The following is a 10360-nucleotide window of genomic DNA, read 5'->3' on the forward strand; positions in this document are numbered from 1 at the left end:
TTTACTTTGGTCAATGTTATTTTATTTTTTTCTCATATTTAATGGTCTCAGTTATGTTGACATTCTGTTTGTGTGCATCATTTTCCTTTTTTCCTCCACCTGAAGGTACAACCAAGGAAAGGAAGTTCTATATTCAGTCCTGGGTGTCTGTTTGTTTGTCTCAATGTCTGTATTGAGATAACTCAAGAATGAATGAACAGATAATTATCAAACTTGTAGGATATGATTTTAATATGAAACGAGAGAGGTGATTCGATTTTGGAGTAATGATGTCAAAGGTCACAGAGGTCAGAAAAGGAATTTCACAGTACCCCAAGAACAGTGTTGTTAATCTTACTGAAAAAAAGTAATTAATTATAGTTACAAATTACTTCTCCCAAAAAGTAATTGCGTTAGTAACTCAATTACCTGAATGTAAGAGTAATTAGTTACTTGGCAAAGTAATTGGTGATAATTACTTTTTTTTTTTCCCCTCCCAAAAACAAACAAACAAACAAACAAACAAACAAACAAACAAACAAAAAACATTGGCCACACTATGTGAAGTTTTTTGTGAAGGTTTTTGGTACAATTGGCCCGAGCCCAATTCTTTACCCTAATTTACCCTTTACCCTGAATCAGCTGTTAAAAGTTGTTAAAATTGCTCCCATTATTGCATTAGTTCCCTTCTCTCTACTTTCTACATATGAAAGTTTTAAAACTGTTTCATCATTTAAAGATAGATTCAAGTCAAGATTTTGCCGATTTAGAAGTTAAAAAGTTACTTAGGTTCGCTAGGAAGGTTCTCTACAACAGAGCCGTCCTAAAAAGTACTGCTTTAAGATGGCGGCTGTCTACTAACTCATTTAGTGCCATGTCTGTCATTTTGCATCTAGTTATATCTATGTACAGTACATGTGATATCTATCATGTCTACCATATCTACCATAACATACGCGCGTAGTTTGTACTAGCTATCAGCTACAACATGTATTATTGGAGCTACCTAGCATCGCATTTGCTCGGCGTCACAACTTTCTTGCCTCCTCCATACTCCTGCTCCGTCGTCTCGGTGAGTCCATCTCCCTCAGACTTTTCGACCAATATAGTAACGCATAGTAACGCATGCCTTTCCGTCCTCAGTAACAGTAATGGCGTTGCCAAGATGAGAAAAGTAATTAATTAGATTACCCACTACTGAAAAAAATAACGCCGTTAGTAACGCCGTTATATTGTAACGCCGTTATTAACAACACTGCCCAAGAATAAGTAAGGGGATTATTATCAAATTTGCATGTGGGATATATTTGTAAAATGAAACAAGAAGCGAATAAATTTTGGGATAAAGAGGTCAAAGGTCAGGAACGGAATTTTGCCATCACTCAAGAATGAATATTACTATATATTATATGAATATGATTATTATCACACTTTCAGGTTATTTTTGTAATATGAAATGGAAGAGGTGATTATATTTTGGGGGTAAAGTGGTCAAAGAGATCAGAAAAGGAATTTCAAGAGCAAAGAAAGGGATTATTTTCAAATTTACAGGATATGATTGTAATATGAAAGGGAAAAGGGGATTACATTTTGGGGTATTTCAGTCAAAGCGATCATAAAAAGAATTTTGTGATAACTTATTTCGTACCTAAAGGGATTGATTGCCCACTGCACAGAATATAGTGATGCTTTGAATTTGGAGGAATTTTTTTTTTTTTTTTTGCATTCTCCCCTTTTGGGTTTTTACCTTTAGTATTAGTTTTCTTTGACATTTCTTTCCCTTCTCTTTTTTACCACATTTCACACCTTAAACCTTGAGATACAAATGACTGAACTTATTATTATTATTATTATTTTTAAATTAATAGATATACGGCAATGTCAGGCAGATTTTTTGCTTTGATTTCGTGGCTTTAAGTTGTATGGCAGATCGCAAACAATTCTACAAGAAAAAGACTTCAAACTGAATATTACCACTTCCTGCTGATATACAGTCATGTGAAAAAATAGGACACCCTATTAAATATTCAGTTCTTTATTAATAAATGTTAATATTTCAATGTGTGTTCTTGTTTTTCTTTATCTCCGGAAAAGAAAGTGATTTAATTGCAGGTAAACAACAAAAATTAGCATTGTTTTACTCATTAAACCAAATATATCAACAAAAATGGATATTCTAACTGAGGAAAAAGTTAGGACACCCTATCACCTAATAGCTAGTGTTACCCCCTTTAGCTATACTAACTTCAGTGAGACGCTTTTTGTAGCCATCTACCAGTCTTTGATATTGGTCTAAAGAAAGTTTGCCCCACTCCTCAACGCAGAATACTTTCAACAGTGAGATGTTTGAGGGGTTTCTTGCATGTACAGCCGGTTTCAAGTCACCCCCCAGCATCTCAATGGGATTAAGATCTGGGCTTTGAACCGGCCATTCCAGAACTATCCATTTCTTCCTTTTCAGCCAGGACATTGTCATGTTGCAGGGTCCAGTTTCGCTTCAGCTTTAATTTTTTCACAGATGATCTCACATGTTCCTCAAGCACCCCTGGTACACGATAGAATTCATGGTGGATTCTATGATGGTGATCTGGCCAGGTCCTGCTGCAGCAAAGCATCCCCAAACCATGGCACTTCCATCTCAATGCTTCATAGTCGGTATGAGGTTCTTTTCTTAGAATGCTGTATTGGGTTTACGCCAAACATGTCCTCTGTCCTGGTGTGTAAATAAATCAATTTTATATTCATCTGTCCAAAAAACATTATTCCAGAAGTCCTGGTCTTTGTTTACATTCACTCTGGCAAACTTCAGTCTGGCCTTCATGTTCTTCTTGGAGAGCAAAGGTTTTCTCCTTGCACACCTCCTATTAAGGTTTAACTTGTGAAGTCTCTTTCTGATTGTGGAGGCATGCACTTTTACATCAACAGTAATAAGAGCCTGCTGTAGGTCCCGTGATGACATTTTAGGGTTTTGGAGACTTCTTTTAGCATCTTGCGGTCTGCTATCAGAGTGAACTTGCTTTGACGGCCAGACCTGGGCATGTTGGCAGTTGTTTTGAATGTCCTCCAATCGTAAACTATTTTCCGGACAGTGGAATGGCTGATTTTATATTCCTTTGAGACCTTTTGAAATCCCTTACCAATCTAATAAGCATCTACAATCTTCTTTCTGAAGGCCTCAGACAGCTCCTTTGATCTCACCATGGTGTGTTCTCTCACTTCAACAGTCAGTCACTGTTGAAAGTATTCTGCATTGAGGAGTGGGGCAAACTTTCTTCAGACCAATGTCAAAGACTGGTGGATGGCTACAAAAAGTATCTCACTGAAGTTATTTCAGCCAAAGGGGGTAACACTAGCTATTAGGTTGTCGGGTGTCCTAACTTTTTCCTCAGGAATAATATGCATTTTTGTTGATATATTTGGTTTAATGAGTAAAACAATGTTAATTTTTGTTGCTTACCTGCAATTAAATCACTTTGTTTTCCAGAGATAAAGAAAAAACAGATCAGACATTGATATGTGAACATTTCTTAATAAAGAACTGAATATTTAATGGGGTGTCCTAATTTTTTCACTTGACTGTATACTGTCAAACGAAACCTACGACCACCCCATGACTGTTGTTTTGAACTTTGACCATCTTTGGGGATTACAGTTCATTCTAACTAGCGGTGGTAGTCCATACTCAATTAGCTAACAATGTTTACTTTTCCAAAGACATGTAGTTACGTAAGCCAATTATGCTTTGCAGTGGAACAGATGGCACTTCATGTTCATTTTTTTCGAGGGTGAAATAATGTGACTAATATGGACTGCTATAAAACTAAAACTGTTTTTATGGTGGCAAGACTCAGCTTGACCCATGAACAACTTATTTGGCTGTCCTCAGTGGTTCCGCGATGAAACTGAATTTTAAGACTCATGTGCTAAGCAATCCAAACTTCTGCTTTAAAACCAGGCTACATTTTCTTAAACTAATGTGTCACAATAATATTTAATCATGGTGCTACATTTAATTGCCAAACTAATTAAGACAAGTCCTGAGTTGTTTCCTGTGGAGAAAGTTGGTTAGCACCTGAGCAAGGCGGCGGCATATTTCACAGAATTTCAGACTTGTCTGTGTGTACATCTGCGTGTGTGTGTCCTGGCCTTGAAACAGCCCTTCCGCTTAAGTCGCACAAAATATTTTCATGTGTTGACAATCCAAATTCGAGTTGAAAGGACACACGTCGAGTTGTAGACACGTCCATCAGAAGAAAAATGAAACTCCCTCCCTAGCTCTCGCCGATGCCCATTTGGACGACAGCCCACTTGTATCATAAGCGCTCCTCCGTGTGTTTGCGAAACTATTATAATTTGGACCTTTCCCGTTTTATTTGGCTTTTGAATACACACGCGCACTTTCTAATGTCCTCACTGAACTTGGGGCAAACAGTACGGCATGTCAGCTTTCATGTAGCCAATGAAGAATTTATATTAAGACTGCACAAAACGCGCTGATGGGATGTCGTGTTGGATCATCTGAGTGGAAAATTTAATGTCAGACATCAATCTTGTCCAAGTGTTACTGACCGAGATGAAGGCACATTTGACCTTGGCGGAAACTGAAAGAGCCTGTACTGATGATACACATAGCTCACTTTGAGGTGGAGGAAGCCCCATATGTGCAAGTCATAAGTGTCAATTACAACTGTTTCCCATGTTACTGTGGAAAAATTAAGCACGTCAAGTCCCACTCCAGTCAAGTTTATTTGTAACCCTTAGTCACACAGACACTCAATAGGCTTCACAGGACCACAATTTACAAAAAAACAGAGGAGAAGTGTGTGTGTGGAGGGGAATAAAACAGACCAGAATACAGATTGGGCAAAAAAACCTAACATTCATATTTTTGAAATGCGTGAAAAAATAGGACTAATCAGAGAAAACACATGTAATTACAAGAAGCTGACTTAAATTTCCCTCTGGTGCTAAGATTTAACCCCTAAGCCTCAAAACCTCCAATGTGGAGACTGCATGTTCTCGCCATTCTTGTGTTGCTTTTCCATTGGTACTCTGGCTTCCTACCACATTCCAGAAGCAAGTACGTTAGCTTCATTAAAGACTTTTCAATTGTTCTAATGTCTGAATGGTTGTTTGTGTATACTGTACCTGCGATTGACTGAATTACATTGCCATGCATTGCATCATGCCCATTATCTGCTGGGATAGGCTCTCCTTTCTTCACTATTAAAACTTTGCATCATTGTGTTTATCATTATTACAGTGGTGTTTTGAGATACAAGTTAAGAAAGTGTGATCACAGAACAATTTATCTCAAATCAACTGAGGAAGGATAGTCCACCAAAATATTGTCCTTTCTAAAACAACAACAAATAATAATAATAATAATAATTTCGTCATTAAACGGATCCAAGGATAGAAAGATTTGTAGTTCTTAAAAGATAAACATTATTATGAGTTAAAATAATTTGATATTGATACCCCTCTTGATGTTTTCGGTTTTATACAATTTGTAAAATTAGTTTAACTAGTAGGTCGCCATTGTTGTTGACGTCGCAGGGCGGTGACGTCACATGGTTACGGTGGCGGGTTTCCAGAAAATAACTTTAGCGACATAAACATTTCATCTGTTCAACCCTTTCAATTTGAACCCGAGAGGAACATTAATGAGCATGACAGCACTGTCGATATTTCACAAAACGAGCAGCAAAAGCAAAATGAACAGGAAAGATGGGATGAGACAAGACACGAGTAGGGGGGAAACAGTGTTCTGCCAAAATATGCTACACCGGGGAAACGTGCTACAAGAGGCAAATTTGTTACCCAAAGTACCATCGTGCGCTTTCAGCTTGTTTTGTTTAGATGCATACAGACAGAACTTACTAAAGATGCCTTAAGAAAATACTTAAACGTAGTAATATCAAATAGGGGGGTTTAAATATGCTACGTGACTAATGTGGTCAACAGATCAACAATCTGCTTTAAAGCTACCACAAGAAAACAATGCTTAAAAGTATGAGCGGGAAACACATGCAAAATTTATTTTGAGGCAATCAAAAGGTAATAAAAGACTCAATAAAATACAAATAGTAAGTACTCGCTGCTTTTAACCATTGTGCGCATGTGTTGGACGTCTTGCCGCGTAGAAGGAATTGCAGTAACCCCATAGTGTTCGTCTGGTGACAGTGACAAACTACGTCATCACCCCAAGTGTTCATTGCGCGCATAAAACATGGCACCCTCCGTAGGTCAAAACATGTACTAAATATTTTTAAATCAATGGCAATATTTTATGTGTTTCTAATAACATATTTTACTAAAAGAGAACAATTGTGGCCTATTAGCACTTATAAGTCTTTAAGTCTGAGGTTCCCTTTAAAACTCTCTCGGCTCATCAGTGCGAAACTAATATTTGTAATTCTGCACACAGGATAGAGAATATATATGTGTGCAAACTTCTTTTGTCTGTCTACATGTTGTTGCTGCACTGTTTGTGTTCACACAACTGCTTTAAGTGTTGTAGCATCGCAACACTAGCAGAAAGAAAATACTAGCAGAAAGAAAGGTTACGTGGTTAACTGAAGTACAGAAGTTGAACTTAGGCTACGTTCATAGCACAGGTCTTAATGCACGAATCCGATTTTTTCGTGTTTTTCCGACTCGAGTGAGGCATTAACTTGACGGTCTGAACGTGACAAGTCGCATAGAACGGGACCATTTCAAATCCGATCTGGGTCACTTTCGTATGTGGTCTAAATCCAATCTGGGCCACATTTTTCCAGACTGTCGCGGCGGTCTGTACTGTCCAGCCCCGCAAATCGGATTTAATGCAGCAATTACGTCATCAAATAGCGAGAGAGTCGTTACCGTAGCGATGCACCTGTGCGTTATTAGCGCCTAGCTTGCAGTGAACACGGCTTTTGAGGAAGAGCTGAGCTTGACAACAGTCATAAAAAATAAAAATGGGTTGAGGATAAGTCTGAGAATGCTCAGTTTTCTCTCTGTTCCAAGTGAGCAATATTTCAACATTGCCTCCACGGCCGAGAGTCGGGACAAACTGCCCGTATGTGTGTGTGACGTGCACGGACAGTGCGTGCATGCGATCGATCCATATAAACTTTGAATATTTGCCTAAACGGGGATTATTTATGTCTGTTATTTGTGTCCACCTTTTGAAAAGCAAAATATGATATCCATGGAATGACGGATTCTGTCATTTGTTTTGATGGTTCTGCCCATGCGGGTCTTCTTGCTTAGCGGGTGTCGGACTGCGAATTAGTGCACATGCGTAATACTTGAACGGTCTCAATGGATAAAGGCAGTCTGAACGGGCACGCCAAAAAAACGGATATGACAAAAAATCGGATTCGTGCATGAAGACCTGTAGTATGAACGTAGCCTTAGTTTGACAATAAATTCTGGTTTGGTCTCGCAAGTCAAGGGAAATGACAGCTCGTATCTCAAAAATGCCCTTAGTCAAGCCACTCATATGTAAAGGCACTCCTGTATTCTGATCCTGCTGTCGGATTCAGGCTTGGGGAAAAAAACAGCATGGAGTTATCCCTTGAGCCTCTCAGAACTAAGTTCTTGTAAGAAACATGTCTGGCGCACCGGCGGCATATTTTTTACCAAAATATGTTTTTTTCCACTTTGGATCAATGGATGCGTGCACATGGGCTGACAAGGTCGTGATCGTACGAGGAAATGTTCTAAGCTGAGGTGGGAACGGGTGAGAAGTTCTAATGGCTGACTGCTGTGGTTTTTTCCATCTCTCCAAGATCAACTAAATTGAGGAGTCTGACTTCATCGTTTCATCGGGGCGTTGCTTTTACACTTTTTTAATGAAAACGATCAATGTAACCTTCTCACTCCTGACCGCGCCGCTGTGTTTGTCTGGTTCCTAGCAGGCATTTAATTTGTTCCCTTGGTTTATTTTGCAGTTATCTGTCACGAAACATCATATCAGACCCACCGCCGGGGCCCATTTGCTTTAATAAAGTGAACTCATTCTGAAAATGTGACTGTTGACCATTCTAGAGCCAACTTTGATCATTTTTTTTCAGAGGCCACGACTGTTATGCTTAAAGAGGCGCTCGCTATGATTCTTGGCCCACACCATATTTTCTGTATAAATTACACACAAAGAAAGCTTAAGAGGTGTTTCTCAAGGGCTCCACATTTGCAGCATTTCGCTACACTGGCAGCTCCGCTGTGGAAAAGCTGAACTATGCTTCAAGTGCTGTATTAAGTGTGGTTTTGTAGCTCAGTGTGTGCGGGGGTGTGGTACAGAAAAGTTGTTGGGGGGAGTGTGAAGGACAAGTGGGGAGCCACAATGCCTCAAACCACTGTCCCCGCAGCCACAACCACACCACATGGCATGTCTGTCAGAAGGGCTGCTGGGTTGTGTCTGTGGTGGGCCAGCAAAGAACTTGCTGGCCTAAATCCGATCAGAAGTAGATTGACAATCTTAATTCTAAAATTCGTCATGTAAAATTGTACCAATTCCCCACGGTCTCTTTCAGTCTTCATTTGTTTGTGTTTTTTTTTTTTTTTTTTTTTTTTTACTGAAAAGCATTCCATAATGTGTAATTGGGTGTTAATTTTTTTTTTTTTTATCCAATCAGAGTTGCATGATGCCATGACAGTCTAATGAGCCTTCAGAATCTGTAGTGCTGGTTCAACAAACATTGTTTGGGCATTTGATTTTGTTGCTTTGACTGAAATTAAATACATAAAATGTACAGTGGGATTGAGCTCAGTTTACATCACAGCAGGGCAGGCAACAGATTAACGGTGACCAATTCTTCCAATAGTGGCCTCCAGCAGTTGATTGGTCTTGTCAGTTGATATTCGCTAAAATTACATATAAACCACATAACTAGGACTCATGAAATTAGGTTTATTGTTATGCTAACAAAAGGTTTAAAACACCCTAAAATGGGAGGTGAATAGCATTCTTCTGGGTGAATCACTTGGGACCACACTCGTCAGCCTCCCTGGGAAGGTCTACTCAGGGGTACTGAAGAGGACGGTCCGTCGAGAAGTTGAATATCGGGTTAAGAAGGAGCAGTGTGGTTTACATCCGGGCCGCGGAACAGTGGATCAGCTCCATAACTTCAGCAGGGTTTTTGGGGGGGTCATGGGAGTTCGCCCAACCAGTCTACATATGTTTTGTGGACTTGGAGAAGGTGTTCGACCATGTCCCCTGGGGAGTCCAGTGGGGGGTGCTCCGGGAGTATGGGGTATCGGAATCCCTGATACTGGGGGTCCGGTCCCTTTATGACATGTGTCAGAGTTTGGTCCGTGTAGCCAGTTGTAAATTGGTTTCCAGTGAGGGTTGGACTCCGCAAAGGCTGCCCTATGTCACAGGTTCTTTTCATAACTTTTATGGACAGAATATCTAGGCGCAGGCGAGACATTGAGGGGGTCCGGTTTGGTGGCCTCAGAATTGCATCTCTGCTTTTTGCAGATGATGTAGTGTTGTTGGCTTCATCAAGCCGTGACCTTCAACTCTCACTGGAATGGTTCGCGGCCGAGTGTGAAGCGGTCAGAATGAGAATCAGTACCCCCCAAATCCGAGACCATGGTCCTCAGTTAGAAAAAGGTGGAATGCCCTCTAAGGGTCAGGGAAGAGGTCCTTCCCCAAGTGGAGTTCAACTATTTCCGGATCTTGTTAACGAGTGACTGAAAATTGGATATGGATCAACTGGCAGATCGGTACTGCATCTGCAGTGATGCGGACTCTGCATCGGTCCATTGTGGTGAAGACCGAGCTGAGCCAAAAGCTGAAGCGCTCCATTTACCGGTCGATCTATGTTCCTACCCTCACCTATGGTCAGGAGGTGTGGGTCATGACCGAAAGAACAAGATACCTGATGCAAGCGGCTGAAATGAGCTTCCTCCGTAGGGTATCCGGACTCTCCCTCAGAGATAAGGTATGAAGCTCGGTCATCCGGGAGGGGCTAGGAGTAGAGGCGCTGCTTCTCCGCATTGAGAGGAGCCAGATGAGGTGGCTCGGGCATCTGTTTAGGACACCTCCTTGGTGAGGTGTTCCGGGCACCTCCCACTGGGAGGAGGCTGTGGGGCTGATCCAGGACACCCTGGAGAGACTATGTCTCCCGGCTGGCCTTGGAACGCCTTGGGATCCCCCAAGAAGAGCTGGATGAAATGGCTGGGGAGAGGGAAGTCTGGGCTTCCCTGCTGCCCCCACAACCCGACCTCTGATAAGCGTGATTAAATGGATGGAGGGTGGCAGAATCATAAACTTAAATTTGAATTTACAAGGTCCATCAACACATGTAAACTCAAAATAAAGTATTCAAATGCATATATTATTCCTCTTCTCCTCTGCGGAAAATGACCATTACTGCAGTTTACTGAG

Source organism: Corythoichthys intestinalis, chromosome 5 (assembly GCF_030265065.1).
Source record: "Corythoichthys intestinalis isolate RoL2023-P3 chromosome 5, ASM3026506v1, whole genome shotgun sequence".
Lineage (NCBI taxonomy): Eukaryota > Metazoa > Chordata > Actinopteri > Syngnathiformes > Syngnathidae > Corythoichthys > Corythoichthys intestinalis.